The 23122-nt window shown below is 41.5% G+C and overlaps 1 long non-coding RNA gene across 1 annotated transcript; it reads right to left on the reverse strand.

Annotated features, from left to right (window-relative positions):
- Positions 1-6251: 6251 nt before the first annotated feature.
- LOC127576234 (uncharacterized) lies at positions 6252-21419 on the reverse strand. Its single transcript, XR_007957193.1, has 3 exons — positions 21288-21419; positions 19148-19207; positions 6252-16719 (listed from the first exon to the last, which is right to left on the reverse strand). It is a non-coding gene; the product is annotated as an uncharacterized LOC127576234 (long non-coding RNA).
- Between the last annotated feature and the right edge of the window lie 1703 nt (positions 21420-23122).

The following is a 23122-nucleotide window of genomic DNA, read 5'->3' on the forward strand; positions in this document are numbered from 1 at the left end:
ACAGAATGGGTGGAGCATTGGCTGGTAGGCAGAAAGCAAAGGGTGGGAATAAAGGGATCCTGTTCTGGTTGGCTACCGGTTACCAGTGGTGTTCTGCAGGGGTCGGTGTTGGGGCCGATTGTTTTTACTTTGTACATTAACGATTTGGATAATGGAGTAAATGGTTTTGTGGCTAAGTTTGCAGATGACACCAAGATAGGTGGAGGAGTAGGGAGTATTGAGGAGACAGGAAGGTTGCAGAGAGACTTAGATAGTTTAGGAGAATGGGCAAAGAAATGGCAGATGAGATTCAATGTTGAGAAACGTGCCATTGTACACTTTGGAAACAGAAATAAACGGGCAGATTATTATCTAGAAGGGGAGAAAATTCAAAGTACAGAAGTACAAAGGGACTTGGGGATACTCATGCAGGATACCCTAAAGGTTAACCACAAGGTCGGATCGGCAGTAAGGAAAGCGAATGCTATGTTGGCATTCATTTCGAGAGGTATAATGTATAAAAGTAGGGAGGTGTTGATGAGGTTTTACTGGGCACTAGTGAGGCCTCATTTGGAATACTGTATGCAGTTTTGGGCCCCATATCTTAGGAAGGATGTGCTAATGTTGGAGAGGGTTCAGAGGAGATTTACGAGAATGATTCCCGGAATGAAAGGGCTTACATATGATGAGCGTTTGTCGGCTCTTGGACTGTACTCTCTGGAGTACAGAAGAATGAGAGGGGACCTCATAGAAACATTTAGAATGTTGAAAGGACTGACAGAGTAGATGTGGCCAAGCTGTTTCCCTTGGTGGGTGAGTCCAGCACCAGAGGGCACAATCTTAGAATTAGAGGGTACAGGTTTAAAACAGAGATGAGGAGAAATTTCTTTGGCCAGAGGGTAGTGAATTTATGGAATTCTTTGCCACGTACAGCAGTGGAGGCCCGATCATTGGAGGTGCTTAAGGAGGAGATAGATAGGTATCTAATTAGTCAAGGCATCAAGGGACATGGGGATAAGGCCGGAAATTGGGGCTAGAAAGGAATAGTGTTTTGTTTTCCTTTAGCTCATGGAGCAGACTTTTTTCCCCCATTTCTCATTTCTTTTTTCTTTTTCTTTTTCCCTTTCTTTTCTTTGGAGCAGACTTGATGGGCCGAATAGCCTACTTCTGCTCCCTTGTCTTGTGATCTTGTGATCAAATTAGGTAGGACTGTATTGAGATTCACATGATGTCCTGATGTTTTTTCAATATAGTTCAATGTTATTTAAACTGAGTTATGAGCATACAAAAATGTGTTGTGGTGTGAGCCAGTCTCTAGTCCTAGGACTCCTATCTGATCATGCTGTGGGAATGTCTGTACTACATGGTCTGTTGCAGTACAGGAGGCTTATCACTACTTTTGGAAGAACAGTAACAGAAGGATCTAAATGCTGACCTTACCTGTGATATGCTGCCAGCCTCAACTCCCTCCTTGCTCTGACCTCCAAACAAGGCTTACAGCTTATCCCCATGGTCAACCTGTTTTCACCCGATCAGAGATATCTCCCAACACCCCCCCCCCCCCACCGTCCTGACAACTCAATAAGTTTCCTTTGTCTTCAACTTGAAACGTTAGCACAATATATAGGAGGGAAACACAGAGCAGTGATGGGTGGACAAAAGAGGGGAGGCAGGGTGGGCACAAGGTGGCGAAAGGTAGATGCAGGTAAGAGATAGTGATAGGCAGATGTGGGGGAGGAGGGGAGAGCAGATCCATTGGGGGATGGGTCAAAGGTAAGGAGGAAAAAAGGGGGGTAGAAAAAGAGAAAGTAATCCCCACAAACCCCCTCCCCACACCCACCATGTCTCTTCTTTTCTTCCCTTTCCTAGCCTCCCTCTCTTTTTTCTACTCCCCTTTTTACCTCCTTACGGATGCTGCCTGGCCTGCTGAGTTCCTCCAGCATCATAGTGTTTTTCATCAGGTCTGTAGTCTTCCATGCCTTGCCTCGTCAAGTGTCTGTCTATCTGTCTCTTATACATAGTGATCATATTTGATTCTGCCACCTTCCTTGGCAGCTCATTCCAGAATCAAAAATGTTCCCCTCAGATCCCCTTTAAAGACTCCTTCCTCTCACCCTAAACCTATGCCTTTTTTGTTTTTGATATCCCTACCATGGGAAGAAGATACTGATCTACCCTTTCTACGTCTCTTATCATTTTATATACCCCTATCAGGTCATTCCTCTACTTCCTTTGCTCCAGAAAAAAACAAGCCCAGCCTATCCAGTCTCCCCCCATGACCAAAGCCCTCAAAACCAGGCAACATCCTGGTGAATCTCCTCTGCACTCTTTCCACTACCAGAACATCTTCACTGTAGTGTGGCAATCAGAACTGCATGCAATATTCCAAAGGAGCCTAACCAGTGTTTTATCAAGTTGCAACATAACCTCCCAACTTTTATATTCTATGCCCTGACCTTTGCATGTCCTTTGCTTTCATTACCATCTTAATTATCTGTGTTGCCATATTTAGGGAACTATAGACTTGGATCCTAAGGTTGCTCTATTCATTATTTTTTAATGCCCTATCATTTACTGCATATGTCCTACTCTATAAGATTTCCTAAAATGCATCCTTTGTACTTTGCATCTCGCACCTTCTCATGAGTTTAGCTGATTTCCTAAAACTGTAAGCCCTCCTTGCCATACTGCAAACAAAATTAAACATTGCACAGTCTGCCGACATCCCAACATCTGACCTTTATAAAGGAAGGATGTTTGTTTTGAAGTTTTCCGGTTCTGACTTCCTTTTGGATCTGGGAAACCAGTTAACAATGTTAGCCCCTCCTCATAGCATTATTTGGTAAGTTAATCAGGGATATCCTTACACTAAGAGGAGGTTCACATGAAGATTGCTGCCATCCTACAATTACCTTGAAGCTAATGGAATCTGTTCAGCATCTGTTCATTATCTTATGGTCAGCAGTAGTCAATAAAAGTATATGAAAGGTGAGAGTTCTTGACATTATGATTGGAATCAAATCACTAAATGAGCTTTGACAGGCAATACTTCTGCCTTCTTGAACTAAACAGATTTTTACGCTGGTAATGTTGAGCTCGGCACTAAAGGATCATAGAAACCCATGCCACCAGCAGTGGTACCTTTAGTGCATTAAATCCACAAACAATGTGGGATAGGTTTCTGAGATTAGGCAAAGAATGCAAGTAGAGAAATGGAAAGAGGTTAGAAGCAACTACTGCTGAAGACACTTTGTAGTTTACCAAACCAAGAGACTGGTCTTCAATTAACACGTTTCATTTCCCCATCCACCAATTGTGTCAAATCTGACTACTTTCACTTGTGCATCTAAAGAACTCCTCTGCATGTATGTCCTTTAAGGGTTGCTTCCTACACTTGTATAGGAAAATTTCATTAGTTTTGCAGACAATTCCACTCTGCTTTCACTTTCACATCGCCCATATCTAACTCTTTCCTTCCATTCCTTGACATCTCTATTTCCATCTCAGGGGTTAGGTTTACTACCGATATCCATTGTAAGCCCAGTAACTCTCATAGCTATCTCGACTACTCCTCCTCCCACCTTGCTTCTGTAAGGATTCCATTCGATTTTCCATCTCAATCTTTGATGACAAGACTTTCCACACCTTTGCCTTTAAGATGTCTTCTTTTTGCCTTAACCATGGCTTTCCCTTGACCGGGCTTTCATCTGTGTCTCCTCTGAATTCTCCCATCCCTGCTCTCACACCTTCTCCCAGCCAAACTATGGATGGTGTTTCCTTTGTCCATACATTCCACCACCCCTCCCCCAGCTTTCATACTCAATGGATCATCCACCATAATATCCACCCCCTGTCCCCCCACATGAATGGGATTCCACTATCAGACATCTTCTCCTTCACCTTTGACACTTTAAGGGGACTATTTTCTCTGACTCTCTGGTCCATTCTTCCATCTCCACTAAATCATTTCCCTTCTTATGGAACTTTACCATGCAACCACAGGAGATGCAACACCTGCCTTTTACCTCTTCCCTTCCGACCATCTGGGCACCCTAACTATGCTTCCAAGTGAAACAGCAACTTACTTGCACATCTTCCAGTTTGGTGGATTGTATTTGGTGTGGTCTTTTGTACATCGGAGAGCCCAAATGCAGATTGCGTGACATATTAGCAGAAAACCTCCGTTCATGCAGCAATGGTGATCCAGAGTTCCCTGTCACCTATCACTTTAATTATTTTCTGGCCATTTCTAGCCTCTTGCAACTTGACCTCCAACATTGCTCAAATGATGCCAAACGTAAGCTTGAGGAAGAGCACTTTATCTTCCTTCTGGGTAATTTGAAGCCCTTGAGACTTAATATTAAATTCAACAATTTCAGGTAACTGCTCAGTCTTTTTTTCTCTCTCCATGGATGTTGCTGTACCTTAATGGTTTAATTGGTTTCTTCTTCCTTTTCTGTCTCTAGCTATCAACATTTAAAGTAATCCTTACCTTGACAACTTTGATCTGCATCCTGTAACAGACATGCATTCTGTTTTCTCTTGCTCTGCCCCTCTCTGCAACTTACCAGACCTGTTTTCCCACTTTATCAGTTCTGATGAAGAGTCTTTGACCTGAAACATCAGCTTTCTCTCTCCCAACTGGTGCTGCCTCTGAGGGCTACTGAGGGCTTCCAGCATTCTTTCTGTTTCAGATCTATCATATTGTCTTAATCAATATTGTCATAGGGCGATCTCCCAATATATTGAGAAGAGAACTACAGCATGCATTAACTAAGTATACAACCACAATATCTATTCAGTATTATAAAACAGCAATAACGTGTTGTAACTAGGTGCTATTGGAGTAAGGTCAAAAAGCAGAGCATGATGATTAATCAAGTCAAAAACAATGCTAACTGTCGAGGAAGGCTGAAGCAGGAATATGTTTACAAGTTTTAAACAACAAAGATCAGAATAAGCTGCTCATGGATCTTAATGAAATCTGCAGGTAATGTACTATTGAGGAATGGTTCTCAAAACAAGGAAGGAATTAAAGGCTTTATTACTGGAGCAAGGACATTCTTGGTAAAGTGTGCCACTAGATATGTGAACGTTCCACAATAAAAGAAAAAAAAAATCAAAAATGTAGCTTACCAGACTGTCAGATCAAAGAGAAAAAACAGGAAAGGGAGAGGGAGAGAATGCACCTCAAAGAAATTCTGCAGTCAAAAGAACATAAAGAGGAAAAGAGACCCTGCCAGAGTCACTCAAATGATGAGCCTCTGAGCCTTCAAGTAACGTGTCTTTGTTCTTGGTGCAATTTATTAAAATTGTTATACTTAAAACTAATATACCTGAACCTGTAGGGGTTTGTTGTGGTCACAAAAAATCTCTTCAGTTAAATGAAACTGGATTTTGAAAGTAAAATGAATTAGAATTGCTACAATCTTACATCAGTGACTCAAATGTCACCTGACTAATAAGTGAAACCAGGCATATTGTGCATAAACAAAAACAGACCTTAGGATCATTGCCTGAAAACTGGGAGATCTATGTGGCATGTTAGTTAGACAGACTGTAGCATCTCTTCAAGGACATTGAGATGCTGACTGGGAGGATCTTGGGAAGATTTTAAAGATGAGTATGTAAGATACAGATAACATCAGAGCAGTAGAGTTGATTGCAGAGCAAAATGAGGATGAAAAAGTGAAGGCTAGATTGGCAATGAGTTTATTAGTATGCACTGGCATAGACAAAGCAGAGACATAGGCAGTGGTGAATAGCTTAATCCAGCTTCTAGTTCTTATGTTAAGAGACTTTCATTAGTTCCAAGGACTTTCCAGAGGAAAACAGATAGCTTGATTCAAAGAGAAATAAAGGACTGCAGATGCTGGAATCTAGATGAAAAACACGATGATACTGGAGGAACTCAGCAGGCCAGGCAGCATCCTTGGAGAAAAACAGGTGGTCAACATTTCGGGTCAAGACCCTTCCTCAGGACTGAAGATAGGAAAAGGGGAAGCCCAATATATAGGAGGGAAAAGCAGAGCAGTGAAAGGTGGACAAAAGTGGGGAGGTGGGGTGGGCACAAGGTGGTGATAAGTAGATGCAGGTAAGAGATAGTGATTGGCAGGTGCGGGGGAGGAGGGGAGAGCAGATCAACCGGGGGATTGGTCAAAGGTAAGGAGAGAAAGGGAAAAAAGGCTAGGAAAGGGAAGAAGGGAAGAAGCATGTTGTGGGGGGGGGGTGTTTGTGGGGAATGGGGTGGGGATTACATAAAGTGGGAGAATTCAATATTCATGCCATAAGGCTGCAAGGTTCCAAAATGGAAAATGAGGTCCTGTTCCTTCAGTTTGCGCTTGAAATTCTCCTGGCAGTGGAGGAGGCCGAGGACTGATGTATCTGTGATAGTGTGGGAGGGGGAGTTGAAGTGACTGGCAATGGGAAGATGCAGGTCGCAGTTACAGACAGGGCACAGGTGTTCTGCGAAACAGTCACCTAGTCTGTGTTTGGTGTCACCAATGTAGAGGAGGCCACACTTGGAGCACTGACTGCAGTAGATGATATTAAGGGAGGTGCAGGTGAATCTCTCTCTCACTTGCACAAGTGGGATCTTGAAGAAGCCATCAGCAACCCTAATGAGAGGCAAACCATTCTTTAATAATTGCATGATTTTAAAGCTCATGCTGGTGTTGGTTGTTTGGCCAACAACGGTAGCAGCAATAAAAGTGACTCCAACTAGGTACATAGAGGTTGTGGCCAATCATAACATAGGAGGGAGTACCTTATCAGAATGTGGAGAGCCAAGATACACCAATCATACTTAAAATGACACCCAGCACTAAAGTTAATGATGTAGTAAGATAAATCCATGTTATTAAATTTGTGTGAGAGTTTGATTGTTTGCCAAGGCATTCCTAGTGTAAAACAATATTTTAAAAAAATGTCTTCTGTTTATGTTCAGCAACAGCCATTTCTGACAGCTGAAAGCTCTTAATCCTTCTGAGTGTGTTGTTGGAAGTGTTCATTTCTGTATGTGTACATTTTCTTTTAAATGAGATCATAAAGTCATGGAGTAGTAGATCATTGAAACAGGCCCTTTTGGCCCACTGCATCTATGCCAACCATCATGCCTTTCTATACTAGTTCCATTTGCCTGCATAAATTCCATATCCTTCCGTGCCTTGTTCATCCAAGTACCTGTTCAGGAGCATCTTAAATGTTACCTTTCCTGCCTCCACCACCTTCTTTGATTGCTCATTCCAGGTTTCACACTTTGTGTGAAAAACTTACCCCTCAGATCCCCTTTAAACCTCCTTCATCTCACTTTAAACCTACACCTTCTAGTTTTAGACATTCCTACCATGGGAAACATACTCCGGCTATCTACCCCAAATATGCCTCATAATTTTGCATATCGCTTCTCAGCTTCCTTTTTGCTCCAGGAAAACAGACCAGATTCAATCACTCCTTATAACTCAAGCCCTTCAGTTCAGGTAACACCCTGGTGAATCACTTCTGCACCCTTTCCAGCTTTGTCATATCTTTCCTGTAGTGCGGTGACCAGAACTGCACACAGTACTGCAAGTGCGGCCTAAGCAACGTTTGTACAACTGTAACTCTTGTGTGCAATGCTTTGACTGATGAAGGCAAGCACGCCATACACTGCCTTCACCACCCTGCCTAACTTTGTTGCCACTTTGAGGGAACAATGTATTTGTACCCCTACGTCTCTCTTTTCAACCACAGTCCCCAAGGCCCTGCAATTCACTGTGTATGTCCTACCCTGATATAACTTCCCAAAATGCATAATTTCATCCCTGTTTGAGTTAAGTTCCATCTGCCATTTCTTTGCCCACTTTCCCAGTTGATTAGTATCCTGTTGTAACCCTAAAAAAATCTTTCCTCACTGTCTACTATCCCACCAATCTTGGTGTCATCTGAATAACAACCCTCCAGTACTACTCTGTGCCTCCTACCACCAAGCAAATTTGGTATCCAATTGACTAGCTCACCCTGGATCCCACGTGGTCTCACCTTCTGGACTAGTCTACCATGCAGGACCTCATCAAAGACCTTGCCAAAGTCCATGAAGATAACGTCTACCACCCAGCCCTCATCAGTCCTCTCAATCGCCTCTTCAGAAAACTCAATACAATTTGTAGGGCATGACATCCGGCACACAGACCCATGCTGACTATTCCTAATCAGTTTATGACTTTCCAAATGGAAATAAATCCTGTCTCTTGGAATCCCTTCCAGTAACTTTCCTACCACTGATGTAAGGCTCACCAGCCTTTAGTTCCCTGGTTTGTCCCTGCTGCCCTTTTTAAATAAAGGCACAACATTAGCTATCCTCCAGCCTTCTAGTTCCTCAGCAATCTCCACCTTTGCTTCTCACAACATCCTAGGATATACCTAGTCAGGCCCTGGGGAGTTATCCACCTTTATGGTTCCAGGACATCCAAAACCACGTCCTTCATAATGTTGATACGCTCTAGAACATCCCTATTTCTTCCCCTAAACTCATGAACTGCCATGTCCCTCTCCATGGCAAATACAGATGAGAAGCATTCATTTGAGACCTTGCCCATTTCCTATGGTTCCACACATAGATCCTTAAGGGGACCTACTCTCTCCCTACCTACTCTTTTACTCTTAATATACCTGCAGAATATTTTAGGATTCTCCTTTACCTTATCTGCCAGAGATATCTAATAGCCTCATTTCACTCTCCTTATTTCATTCTTAAGTGCACTCCTACATCTATTATACTCCTCAAGGGACTCACTTGATCCCAACTACCTATACCTGATGTATGCCTACTTCTTTTTCTTGTCCAACCAAACCCTCAATATCCCTCATTAACCAAGGTTCCCTAATCTTGCCAGCCTTGCCTTTCACTCCAACAAGAACCTGCTAGCCCTTTACTCTTCTTACCTCACTTTTAAAAGCCTCCACTTGCCAAACGTCTCTTTATCTGAAAACAGTTTCTCCCAATCAGCTTTTGAGAGTTCCTGTCTGATGCCATCAATGTAAGCCTTCCCCCAATTTAAGATATTAACCCAAGGGCCATTCCCACGTTTTTCCATGACTATCTTGAAACTAATAGAATTATGGTCACTGGTCCCAAAATGCTCCTCCACTGACACATCAACCACTTGCCCGCCTCATTTCCCAAGAGGAAGTCGAGCAAAGTCCATTCTCTAAAAGGATCGTCTCCATATTGCTTCAGAAAACCTTCTGGGATACACTTAACAAATTCTGTCCCATCTAATCCCGTAATACTGTGGCAGCCCAAATCAATATTAGGGAAGTTAAAAGCACCAACTATTACAATGCTATTATTCCTACACCTATCTGTGATTCCCCTACACGTATACGCCCTAGTTCCTGCTGACTATCGCGGGGCCTGTAGTATAATCCCATCAATATGATCACTCCTTTTTTATTTCAAAGTTCTACTCACATTGTCTCGCTGAACATTTCCCCCCAGAATATCTTCTCTAAGTACTGTTGTGATGTTCTCCCTGATCAATAGTGCAACTCCCCTTCTCCTCTTACCTCCACCTCTGTCACTCTGGAAGCATCGGTGCCCCGGAACATTGAGATCCCTGTCATTATTTAACTGAGGATACCAATATTATTGATTTGTGAGATCGTAACCTCAAATCTTTCTTAAAAGCTAGCAAATATTTGAGCTCCTAACACCTAATTTGGATTAAGGATTCTAAATTGTATAAAGAGCCAATGACGTCTTTCTCTTGATTTTTTTAAAAGTCTGTATACCCAGTCTTGGAAGAAACTTTAAACTAACAATTAATTATTAACATTTCTACTGCAGTCAAGAACATGTTTTCCTTTAACCAGTGCTCAAAGTTCAAAATTCAAGCTTGCAAAAGTTGTTTCTAAATCAACTAAAATGGTGCTTTAATTTGTCCACAGTTAAGAAATAGCTTTCATTTTATGCAGTCTAAATTGAAATGAGTAGTGTGGTTCAGTATGAATTCAGACATTACTATAAGCATAGTTTAACACAATTACTGCAAGTCTGAGCTAGTTTTTGGATTAGCTCCTGCCACATCTGCACACAGGAGTTTGTCAAGAAAGAAAGAACCATAATATTGCTTTGGGAGAAGAAAAATATTAAATCAACGTGACAGTCTCCAAAGGATAAGGAAAATATTTCATCCCTTTTCAAAGTTCATAAGACCAATTTTATAGATATAATTTTCGGGGCAAATCTCTAAAATAGTCATCTCTTTCCAAAGAGTCCATAAGCTATGTGAAGTTCTACTCCTTTTTTTAATCCTTCTTGCAGAAGAATGTGAAGGTTTTGCTAATGTGTCAATTAATTATATTCCAAGTTTTATTTAATTATTCAGTTTCGGTTTCTTCAATTTCCTGAAGAAGCACAAAAGCACCTTAAAGAATAGCAACGTGCTGTGATTTACTGGATTGATGCACAAGCATGTGCTCTCTTTCTCTCTGTGCCCATCTACCTTTATTGTTGGTGTTCTGTTATCATTTAATAAATATTTATCTCAAATAATAGTGGATAGAATTAAAATTTTAATTTGACAATGATCTTTATGATTATTCCACAATAATCTAAGGATTATTCTTTTCCCCAACAGTAACAAATTAACCCCACTGAACTCTTAAGCAGAGTGTACTCTTCGCCATTTAGAGCTTGCACATGCCTTGTATATCAGTGAGCTGCTGGACCTCCTCCAATCTTTCCATCCACCATCTGTTCTCTAGGTTACTGCTCTTCTGTTGGACCTCAGCCTCCTAATGCATGTGGAACTGTTCCTACTGGAGTCAAAGAACAATACAGCATGGAAATAGGCCCTTTGGCCCAACTGGTCCATGCCAGACAAGATGCCCATTTAAGCTAGTCCCATTTGGCCCATATCCCTCTAAATCTTTCCTATCCATGTACCTGTCCAAGTGTCTTTTAAATGTTTTGTACCTGCCTCAACCACTTCCTCTGGCAGCTCGTTCCATATACACACCACCCTCTGCATGAAGAAGTTGCCCCTCAGGTCCCTTTGAAATCTCCCCCTTTTCACCTTAAACCTATGCCTTCAATTTTTTGATTCCCTTTCCTTGGGAAAAAGACCGTGCATTCACCGGATCTATGGCCCTCATGATTTCATACAAGTGTACAAGATCATCCCTCGGTCTCCTACACTCCAAGGAATAAAGTCTTGGCCTGCCCAACCTCTCCCTATAACTCAGACCCTCAAGTCCTGGCAACATTCTAGTAAGTCTTCTTCGCATTCTTTCCAGCTTAATGTCATCTATTCACTTGTGTTACAGTGTAGTTTCTGATCAAAGAGCACCTGAATCTCCAAACTATTCTCATGAAACCTGTGCTAGTGTTTTCTGATGGAGAAGTCAAGGGTCTCTCCACAGGTGCCCGTTATGGTAAGTGTCCTGCTTGTGTAGACACTGTGGTCCCTCTGCTCTTCTTGTTGGTTAGGGGCTATCAGGTTCTCTGTGAGAAGTACTTATTTGGTGGGCTCTTGAGAATGAAGGATGACAAGTCATCTCATCTAAACAGAAACTGAAGGGGCTAATGGAGCATGGAGATTTGGGATGCTCAATTGAAAGGTAAAGATCATGTATACAGTTTGAACCTTAGCCCGGAGCAAAAACATTCACTTGTGAATCCACCCATAAAGGAGCTGTAAAACAATTGACTACAATGAAAAGGTACTGGTTGTGCAATTGTGTGGTCTAATATTAAGCAGCAGATTTGGAGGTTAGTACTAAATCATATCAAAGGCCAGTTGTTCACCCATACAGGGCTGAGTAGCTGCATTTTTTATATAAACAACACAATTACTGTATTTCTAACTCAGTGGAAAAGTATTGAGTTGTTTCCCCACATACATGTGAATCAACTGCCTTCATTCTGAGACTGAACTGCTAAGTATCGACTCCATTATGTGCATTGTCCACTCAGTTCAACAATTTGGCGTAGTCAGCAGGATTCCAGGCAGTCATCAGACACCTAGGGAAGTGGGACGAGTTGCTATATGAGTATCTTATATAGATCCTCCTCAGGTTATGACAGGGTTCTGTTCCTGAGAGCTGCTCATAATGCGAACAGTTCACAAGCCAGAAATGTGGTCACCCAGCAGTATATACTTAAGTAAAAACAGAAGCCAACCAAGAGCAATGTGTAGTTAAACCAGGACATTTAGAATCAGAATCTTAGAATCAGGTTTATTATCACTGACATATGTCATGAAATTTGTTGCATTTCGGCAGCAGTACAGTGCAAGACATAAAATTTAATGTCTGTTTGAAAAATTCTTCACAACTTGCTTGGTCACCTATTTTTGTGCTTGTAAATTTGCAAACTCAGTAGCTTCCTTCCTCCAAGTCATTATCTGTTGTAAACAGCTGCAGTCCCAGCACTGTCATAGAGCACTACAGCAGAGAAACAGGCCCTCAGCCCTTCTAGTCCATGTTGACCTGATCTTCTGCCGAGTTCCATCTACTTGCACCTGAACCATATCCCTCCAAACCCTCCCATCCATGTACCTCTCCAAACTTCTCTTAAATGTTACAATTGAACCTGCATCTATCACTTCCCCTGGCAGCTCGTTCCACACTCACACCACACTGATCTGTGATAACTTATTTGTTACAGGTTGCCAACCTGAAAATAACACCCATGTCCCTGCTAATTAGTCACTCCTCAGTCCATGGCGATATGTCATCTCCAATATCACAAGTCCTTATTATGACCCCCACTTTGTAGCACCTTGTTGACCATCTTCGAGAGATCCAAATACAATACATCAATTAGTTCTCTTCCATGCATTCTGGTTGATATTCCCTCAGGGCGGGGATGGGGGTGGTGCCAAGGGGAATAACTTATAGCACACTGTTTACGGTGGCACAGTTGTCTGAATTGGTGAAGAGCATCCCAACTTTTGAACCCTCTGCCCAGCCCCATGATCTCTTTGAAGCTGGTCACTAGCAGAGGATCTACGTGGGATTAATGACAAATCCTGCTGATGCATCTGCATCAATGTGTTGATGCCTTCAGCATTCCCCAACCATCAGAGTACTAGGGAAAGGGACCTGTAGGGCATGAAGAAGGCCAAACTGACGGTGATCAGGGGTGATAAAGAGGATTCAGTGGATGTTTTGATGTGTGGACAGAGAAAAGGAGAATACCCTACATCTTTTGCAAACTGCTTATGGCTTCCTTTTGAAGGAGCTTATGGTCCAAACCTAAGTAGACAAGGCCTATCTGAGTTAGAGAGTGCTGGACCCATACTTTCATCTCACATTCAAATGAAAATTCCCAACAGGCTTGTGATCATTTTGACTCTGTTGATGAGAGCACAGTGAGGTTTCAGTATTGCACAGATGACCCGAGTGTGGGAGAAGGAAATGCAGGAGTCAGGTTCTAAGTTGGGGAAGGCTTCAAGGGCAGTTGGGAGGTTTCCTCTCTGAAGAGAAACACAGGGCATCGTGTTTAGAAATGAAGGTTGGGGTAGAGGGCAACAGGGAGATCACAGAAGGGAAATATCACAGCACAGGATTATACCTTCACCCTGTCAGGAAAACAGCAGTGAGGGGTGAGGCAAAACACCCCAGTACAGTTCCCAAGTTCACTTTTTCAACTGTGGTAATGTGGGTCCTTATGGTCAGAATTGACGGTGGACTTCAGGGCAGGAAATTCAGGAGAACACACATCAGTCTTCATTGAGGGGTAAGCAGTGGAAAGGGTGAGCAGCTTCAAGTTCCTGGGCGTCAACATCTTGGAGGACCTATCCTGGGCCCAACACATTGACGTAATCACAAAGAAGGCACGCTAATGGCTCTACTTCATTAGGAGTTTGAGGAGATTTGATATGTCACCAAAGACTTCTGCAAATTTCTATAGTTGTACAGTGGAGAGCATTCTGATTGGTTGCATCACTGCCTGGTATGGAGGCTCCAATGTGCAGGTTCGCAAGAGGTTGCAGAGGGTTATGGACTCAGCCAGCGCCATTGTGGGCACAACCCTCCCCACCACTGAGGACATATTCAAGAGGCAGTATCTCAAGAAGGTGGCATCCATCACTAAGGACCCTCACCATCCAGGACATGCCCTCTTCTCATTACTACCATCCGGGAGGAGGTACAGGAGCCTGAAGCCCCACACTCAATGATTCAGAAGCAGCTTCTTCCCCTCCACCATCAGATTTCTGAACAGTTCATGAACCCATGAACACTACTTCCTTTTTTTGCTCTATTTATTTATTTTTGTAATTTATGGTAATTATATGTCTTTGCACCGTACTGCTGCTGCAAAACAATAAATTTCACATCATATAAGTCTGTGATAAATCTGATTCCAATTCTGATTCTGACAAACAGGTTTTGTAATTCGAGTCCTATCATAGATCAGTGGTTGGAATGTGAGAAATCTTGGAAAATGTTGAGTTTTGGTTGATGTAGGGATGTCACACTTTAAACATTGAATGTGTGCTTGTGTATAATCAATAATTTCCAGCATTCCTTTCATTTTTAAGTCTTGAAGTTTCCTTAACATTTCTATGATTATATTCTTGTTTCATTAACTGTTTAACCCTTGTGGATTAAGTCATTTACTGAACTATTTAAAATGTGAATGATCAATGAGCTTTAAAATGCTGCATGACATGTGGAAATTTGTGGTTCACCTTGCTTTAGGAAGTTGTGTGAATGTATAGGGACCCCACCCATCCATCTTTCTATTTCCTTTATTCTTTGAAATATGTACTGCTGCCAGAGGAAGTGGTTGAGGCAGGTGCAATAACAACTTTTAAAAGACAGTTGGACAAGGTAACAGGGAGAGGAAAGGTTGAGAAGGATATGGGCCAAAGGCAGGCAAATTGACATGGACCAGTTGGGCGTAAGTGCCTATTTCCCTGCTGTATGACTCTATGACTCTATGTGTTATGAGCATTTCACTGTGGAAATTAGTTGTTTATTCTAAGTTTTCGGTTATTTGCAAAGGTTCTAAGCAAAGAAAAGTGAAAGCATGAAGTTTTGTTTTGCCTTATCTGTATTTTAAATACTTTACCTTTTGAATTGCTTTTAGAGGGAGACCTGAATTTCTTATGGGTCATGTGAAATTCAGATTAAGATGTTAGAAATGGGAGTGTTTCTATTCTGGATATGAGATGCCACATTTCAGAGAGAGTTTGGAATTTGGGGAAATTAATGATTAGTGTATACTTAAACTGGAGATTTGAAATTGGTATTTTGGGAGATTGGAACATTTGGGGAACAATCCTAAAAGTTGCTTTTGCTAACAAGAATGTTTTCTTTTTCCAGAAGGTTAAAATACATTGCTCAATGTTTTTGACGTTTTGTTTTTTGTCATGTAATCACAGTGTTCGTCTTGTGAAATGCAAGTAAGTGTTCATTTTAAATTATGGGCTGGGCCAAACAGCAGTTCAGCATGATGGAAACAGGAAAACAAGATATGGCATTTATGTAAATAGCTGCCATGGTACATCACTAGCGGAGCTCGCTTTGAAACTGCCGACGAGAATGAGTGCTCAGAATGCTGAGTTAGCAGCAGTAACATATATGGTTAGCCATGGTAGTGTAGCAGTTAGCGTAATGCTATTACAGCACCAGAAACCCAGGTTCAATTCTGGCCACTGTCTGTAAGGAGTTTGTATGTTCTCCCCATGTCTGCGTGGGTTTCTTCTGGGTGCTCTGGTTTCCTCCCACATTCCAAAGACGTACGGGTTAGGAAGTTGTGGGCATGCTATGTTAGTGCAGGAAGTGTGGCGACACTTGTGGGCTGCCCCCAGAACACTCTACGCAAAAGATGCATTTCACTGTGTGTTTCAATGTACATGTGACTAATAAAGATATCTTATCTTATGGGGAAAGTTGGAGTTTGTATCAACAGACAGTAAACCTTTACAGCATGTGCCTCTTCTTAAGGACATCATCTAAAGAGCCCAAGGAGGAGATATAATTAAAGTAACATCGCACTGTAATTTTACCCCTGTAGGGAATGTATGTGCAGGTGAACTGGCAAGGTTAGGTGCCCAAGAAAAGGAACCATGGCAACCCTCCATAAGTGAACAGGTAGATGCAGTCACCATCAATCAGACTGAGATTGAAGATCTGAAACAGGCTTAGAAAAACAAACAATGAGCTAAAACAAATTTGAGATGGAACATACCCTGTCACGTTAGATAAATAGAAAACTAAGTTACAAATGGAGGATGCACTTGTACTTAAGGGTGGTATAAACCCAAGGTGACAATCAAATAATATACTAATGCCTTCATGTTCAGGGACACCAAGGGGTCGAAACAACTACAAAGTGAATTAAAAGCTTGTGTTGGTGGCCCAATATAAGGACATAAAGCACTATGTGGATAATTGTTTGGTGTGTGCCGAAAACAACCCAGACCATTATGTTAATAGAAGCGAACGTAGACATTCCAGGCCAGTGAATGGACCCTGGGCAAACTTATAAATAGATTATGTTGGCCTTCTGCCACCATGGAAGGGGGGAGGGAGTTACAAGTACATCCTCATAATCATTGATACATTTAGTAAATGGGTTGAGGCTTTTCCTGCTGGGAATAACACAGATAAAATTATGACAGGTATACTGGTATGACAGGTATTTACAAGATGGGAACTTCCATGGAGTATTGAGTCTGATGAAGGCACTCATTTCACTGCCCAGGTCTACAGTCTCTCTTGTGTCTCCACGTAGAATTTGATGACCTTATTGGGAATAAACCAAAAATTTTACATAAGGTAACATTTTCAGTCAAACAATGTCATTGAAAGAATGAATAGAACCCAAAAAGCACGATTCAGAAAACTGTCTAACAGAACAATTCCACATGAAAACATGGAATACCATCCTACTCTTTGTCCTTATGCTAGTGAGGAATCCGGTGTGGAACTCGACTGGAGTCACCCCTCATGTTTTGGTGACAGGACAGCCTATGAGAGGAATCAAAGACCTCCTGGGACACGACCTCTAGAGCCCAAGGGTTGCGGCTCATATTCATAAGGAGGCTGTGCAACAGCTCTGGGACAACATCCAGGCTGTGTAAATGGCAGCTGCAGTTAAGATGGGACAAAGGAAGAAGTGTAGTATAGCATATTTCAATGGCAAGTTAAAGCCCATCAAATACAAGGGAGGGTAGAAAGTTATGCTCAGGATTTACCAGCCGGGTACCTTTCTGTCTCCCAAATATTCTGGACCCCACTCACTTGTGGATAAAGCAAGCCCTTCAGTGTTCAAGGTTTTGATAGATTCTGGCAAAATGGGATGGAATCACATCAATCAATTAAAATAATTCAGTGAACAGAATAATCACCAGCATCACATATGGGTGGATACATGTGGGACATTGTCTCCAACTCCCATCCATCCACCACCATCACAAATGTTCCGGGTGGAACAAGCCATGGAAAATGATCAGGTAACTCAATCACAAAACCTACCTCAAAGAAGCAAGCAGGAAAGGAAGCCTAAGGGGAATTAAACTACTGGCTGATTGGCCATAATGAAGAACTGTAAATAACAGCAGAACTTACTTGTGTTCTACAGGTAAATGACTGTGAAGTGAAGTCATTGGTTGTGATTATAACACACGAGATACTGATTGGTGTTGGATCAGTTCAACTAGGATTGGTATATAACCAAACTAAGGCGTCGTGCATCGAAGGTGGGATAATCCTTGTATATCTTGACATAGACACACTATGTGGTAGATGCATTGACAAAGATAAAATCCAGTGAGCAAGGCAACAAAATCTGAAGTGAGCAGCGGAAAGTGAGAATCCCAATTGCGAGGTTATATGTTGCTGACCAAGTGACCTATTAGTAAAGGTTTGGGAATGATACTAGGACTTCCAATAATCCCTCAGGATAAAACTGGGCTGAAAGTCTTCCAGGTAGAAAATATGGGCATTATTAGAGAAGCGATATGGCTGGGACATGAAGATGTTCTACCTTACACCATAGAAAAAGGAGAAGAACTGGAAGGTACAGCTCTGACTAAATGCCAACATACAGAGAGGATTATTGTCAGTCCATACCCCATAAACGTCATTGAGCAAGCTCTGTGTGGATTTAAGGCAAATAGAGTCTAAATTGAAGCTAGGACCTACAGGGTCAACCTCATCAAGGTCCTGTATAAAGGGAAAGGAGAATACTGTATCACCTACCACATTAAAGAAATACGTCCTATTGCCAATACTACCTTTTGTGTTAACCGCCAAATACCAGCCAGAATAGGTAAAATCAAATTAGTTGAGAACCATAAATGTGACGATATTACTATGAAGGTTGCTGAGGGAATAAATAAGGACTTGGGTAAATACTTTCAAAAGTATATCACCAAAGTTAAGCTCCTGCCCGAGGATATACAATGGATTAAGGAACAGTTTATTAAAGCCTACCTTATATTCTTCAGGGTCATTCAGCAGTTTGTAAAGATTGGACAGGATATTAAAGAAATCAAGTAAATCAGTTGGTGGGCTGACATCTGGAACTGGGGCACAAATGTACAGATTCATCCATGGGTAAGGACTGCCTCTCACATTGTTATCATTGTAATGGTTCTAATTTTGATATATTGCATGCATACATTGATAACGTTTAAATGTTAGAAAGCGGGAATAGAGAGAAAGCCAAACTTGGAACTCTACATGTAGAAACACGAATGAGTGTTAAAGAAGGTCAGTAACAGAATGACTGATATATTGTAAAGACAGCAAGCAGTCTGCAACATGCATGGGTAACGTGAATGTCAATGCCTTGCATAAGAGTGGCATAAATGAATTAAACACTGTTTTATACGGCTATGCTCTGTAGAAATGAATTGCAACATGGCACAGGTTTGCAAGTCCATTTTGTCTGAGATAAAATATGGCCAAGAGCCATTGGGATCCAATTCAAAAAACGCTCAATAGATCATTGTAGCCTAACAGCTAAACATTCTGGCTAACAGCTAAACCTCTTCAACCATAATGGGAAAGATGTCAACCTTACATGAACTCTCCTGCCTGATATAAAGAAGGGGAACCAAGCAGCTGCAGCCAATTGTAAAGGTCACTCAAGTTCAATGGCAGCCCAGGTTGCTAACATTAAGGATGGAAAAGGAAACATAAAACAGATATATTCTGTTTACCCAACCTTTGGATGAATGACCTCAGAGTCATGAGGGTCCTGGGCAGGGGTACATCAATGAATCTCCTAGAAGGTCAGAAAAAGATATATAAAAGAGGGGCCATCAAGGACATTGGCAGCGATAACCCAGAAACAACCTTCACAAAAAGGGGGCCCGGAGTTTGAAACTTAGAGAAGGTTACCACTCCCGTATTTGTGACAAACCATGAGTCTTGTGATTTGGTCAGAAGTGATAAGTTGGAACAGTAAATCAAATGTGACATTATTAGAAGTCACTGTTATGCATGTATTGCTTAGGTAATTCAAGTGCTAATAAAGATTAAGTTTTACTAAACCTTGGTTTGGAGTCTTTTTTTGACATTAGTTGATATAATATAGAGGTAATAGGGTCAACATCCTAAAGAATTGATTATAAAAATTTTCCAGCAAAACACATTTGGATAAGTGGCACATAGTTAACCACTTATTGCCTCCCTCCTTTTTTGATCATGTTGGCAATTTCCAAGCCTCAGGCATTTCTCCAGAATCTAAGGATTTTGCAGGATTATAACTGATGTCTATACCATCCCAGTAGCCACCTCTTTTAGGATCCCAGGTGCAGGTCTTCCTTGTGAGAGGATTTACCAGCCTTTAGCACTACTGGTTTGCCTAAATGTCAATTCTGTAGTGATGGTGTTTATTTCCTCTGCTCATTATTCACTATATATGGATGTTTTATAGTACCTTCCACAGCAAAGAGCGACTCAAAGAATCTGCTCAACTTCTCTGCCATTTTCTTGATCCTCATAACCATATCATCAGACTCATTTTCCTGAGGGTCTTTGTTCACTTGGACCTCTTCCTTGTTATATACTTAAACTCATATTTGCTTTTATATTTCTCATTAGTTTATCAATATGGCTTATTATCTCTTTATCTTTTTTGCCCTTCTTTGCTAGATTCTAAATTTACACCAATCTTCAGATCTGCCGCTAACATTTACCTCCTAATATGTTTTATACCCTCTTTAATACCCTCTTTAACTTTCATGAATAGCCATAGTTGGTTCATCCTTCTGAGAATCTTTCCTCCTTACTGAGGTGCTATCTTGCGGAGTATCATGAGTTACCTCCTTAAATGTCTGCTGCTGCTATGGTCTTTCTTATTAATCTGCCCAGGCCATTTTAATCAACTCTATCTTAATTCCATTGTAACTCCCTTTATTTAAGTTGGGGATCTCTTACTCAGAGATCTTTTACTCTGAGGCCATTTATTAATTCTGCCACTTTACCTGTTTCCAGATCCAGATAGCCAGTTCCCTGGCTGGTTCCGCAGTATATAGCTCTATGAATTTATTCTTGCAGCTACTCTTTCCAACTTGATTATCTTAATCTACAAATTTAAAATCTCCTGTAATTATTGCATTTTTTTTCACATACCAGTTATTTGTCGAATTATACCTTTCCCATGGTGTGGTTCCTGGTTGGGGGTCTATACACCACCCCTACAGTCCTTTCATTGACTTACCCTTTCTTTCACCTAAACTCAAATAGACTCATCTTAAATCATATCTCATAACTGTACTTATTTCATCTCTTAATACTGCTTTTCCTTCATAAAAAGCAAATACCTGGATATGAAATGAAAAACAAACCAAAAAGCAGCTTTTAGTCCCTGATTTGTAATTCTCCAGCACCAGGTCATTCATTTTCTGAACTTACCTTTTCTGCCTGTCATTATTCAGGCTCATTTTTTTTTCCTTATTTTTGTATAGTCTCACCTGTGATACATGTCTCACACTTTCTCATTAGCAATAAATTGCACAGACAAAAAAGCCTTCTCATCTTAGCTGCCACATTAAGTCATCCAGTCACACCCTACCAAAGATATCAATTGCTCTAAGACTGTTTTCTTTCCCAGTTCTAAGGAAGGGTCCTGGACCTGAAATGTCAAGTGTCTTTTCCTCCCACAGATGCTGCCCAACCTGCTCAGCATTTTTTGTTTTGATCCCTGAATTTTAAGTACCCAGCTTTGATCCCTGACCCAGCCATAATGGTCATCAGATTGTACCCATTTGCCCCTATTTGTACTTTTAGTTCTTCTACCTCATTACAAATATTTTGTGCATTAAGATTCAAAGCCTTTTTGCCATTTTTAATCAACTTACTTTTTCTTTGGACTGTGGTCTTGCCCTTTATCTTGAAGTCTTCTGTTTTTGCATTCCACTATGCTCTCTTTCATTTCTGTCCTCATTTCTTTCCTGCTTGGGTTTCTATCCTCCTGCCATTTGACTTTAAACCCTACCCAACAGCACTAGTAAACAACCCTAGTGTGACATTGATCCTGGGCAGGAGTTTGATCCCGGTCATGTGAATGATGCAACCTGCCATTGGAGCCAACTGAATGTAATTAGAGCCTCAATGCTGGGAATGTTGGCCTGTGTCAGGATAGGCCAACATTCCCAGCAGCGAGGCTGTAAGGGCACTGATGTTGGTTCAATTATCCTGTCAATGGACTTAAAGGATTTTTAAGATACAGCATTGATAAGACCCCTTAGTGCTTTGAGGTGGCTGCTATAGGTAGTCCATGTCTAAGAAGCCTAAAGAAGGACAGGGATTATGGCTGCTTAGTTGGCCGTCAGCTTTGAGCCTGGTTTAAGTTCTTGACCTTCAAAAACTCATTTGCTGTGTTGCTCTCTGATGGTGGATTTCATCATCGATGTACCACCTTCACTAAGTGGTGGCACCAAAGATGTGAGAGACAGCTCATGTCTTCTAGTACCCCACTGCTGACCATTATTGTTGGGAGGTAGCATTGTACAGAGAGGGCCTTTGTTTTTCAAACATTCATTGCAAGGCCCATTTTCTCTCGTAAATCAATGACCACTCGGAATATATGTGCCTACATATGCATCATCAGTGCACTGCAGCTCAATGACTGATACTAGAATGCTTGATTTCTTGAGTGGAACAGCTTTTTGTTTATCCTGAAATGAGCTTCACTCCTGTCTGAATCTTGTTGGAGATGGAGGTGTCACATTGCAGCGAGGGGTAATTGAGATAAGTTATGGAGATAACACAACTTTACTTGACACACATTTGAACTGAGTTTGGGTCTATTGTGCACCCTTTATATAAGATCACAGCTTGCATGCTATGAGGTAGCAGATATATAGTGGTTGATGCTGCTCCCTGTATTCTCTTGGACTTGTTGCACTGTAGAAATCATATCCATTGTGCCTCCAGATGAATAAAATCTATACTGTGATATGGGCGGGAATGGTTGAGGAAGATTCTGCCGACTTTCTCATAGCACAGAAAGGAGATCCTTCAGTAGTTGCTACTTTTGGATGTCATCTTTTTCGAAGGTGGTCACAATTAAGACATTTGAATTTCCTTGATTTGTCCCCCTCTTCCCCAATTTTGGCAATGAGGCTAAGAATTTCTGACTGCAGTTTTTCTCTGCCAAGTTTTAGAACATCAGTAGGGAGACTGTCTACAGAAGAAATATGCTATTTTCAACTGCTTGTCATTTTGGGATGGTGGCAAGGCTGGACTGGATACATCACTGCTTCAAATATGCACTGTCTGCCTTTCTGTCTGTCCTTGATAAGCTTTCTTTCATCTTTGCTCTAAGCAGGGCGAGGGTTTCGGCTGTAGATGGTCTTGACAGAAAATACTTTGAGTCTTTGAAAGCATCCTGGAATTATTTCCTCTGTCCTCCAGGTAATCTCTTACCATGATGGAGCTCAGGTGGTGTGCCTGTCAAAGTTTAAAAGGGGTGAGCAGGGCAAGTGGTCGGTGTCTCGAATGGGCTGCCAGAGGTGGTGGTGGAAGCAGATACGATAGTGGTGTTCAAGAAGCTTTTAGATAGGCACATGAATATGCAGGGAATGGAGGGATGTGGATCATGTGCAGGCAGAATGGATTAGTTTAATGTGGCATCATGCTCAGCATGGACATCATGGGCCGAAAGGCCTGTTCCTGTGCTGTACTAAGTTCT

The sequence above is a fragment of the Pristis pectinata genome, chromosome 11, assembly GCF_009764475.1.
Source record: "Pristis pectinata isolate sPriPec2 chromosome 11, sPriPec2.1.pri, whole genome shotgun sequence".
NCBI classification, from domain to species: Eukaryota; Metazoa; Chordata; class Chondrichthyes; order Rhinopristiformes; family Pristidae; genus Pristis; species Pristis pectinata.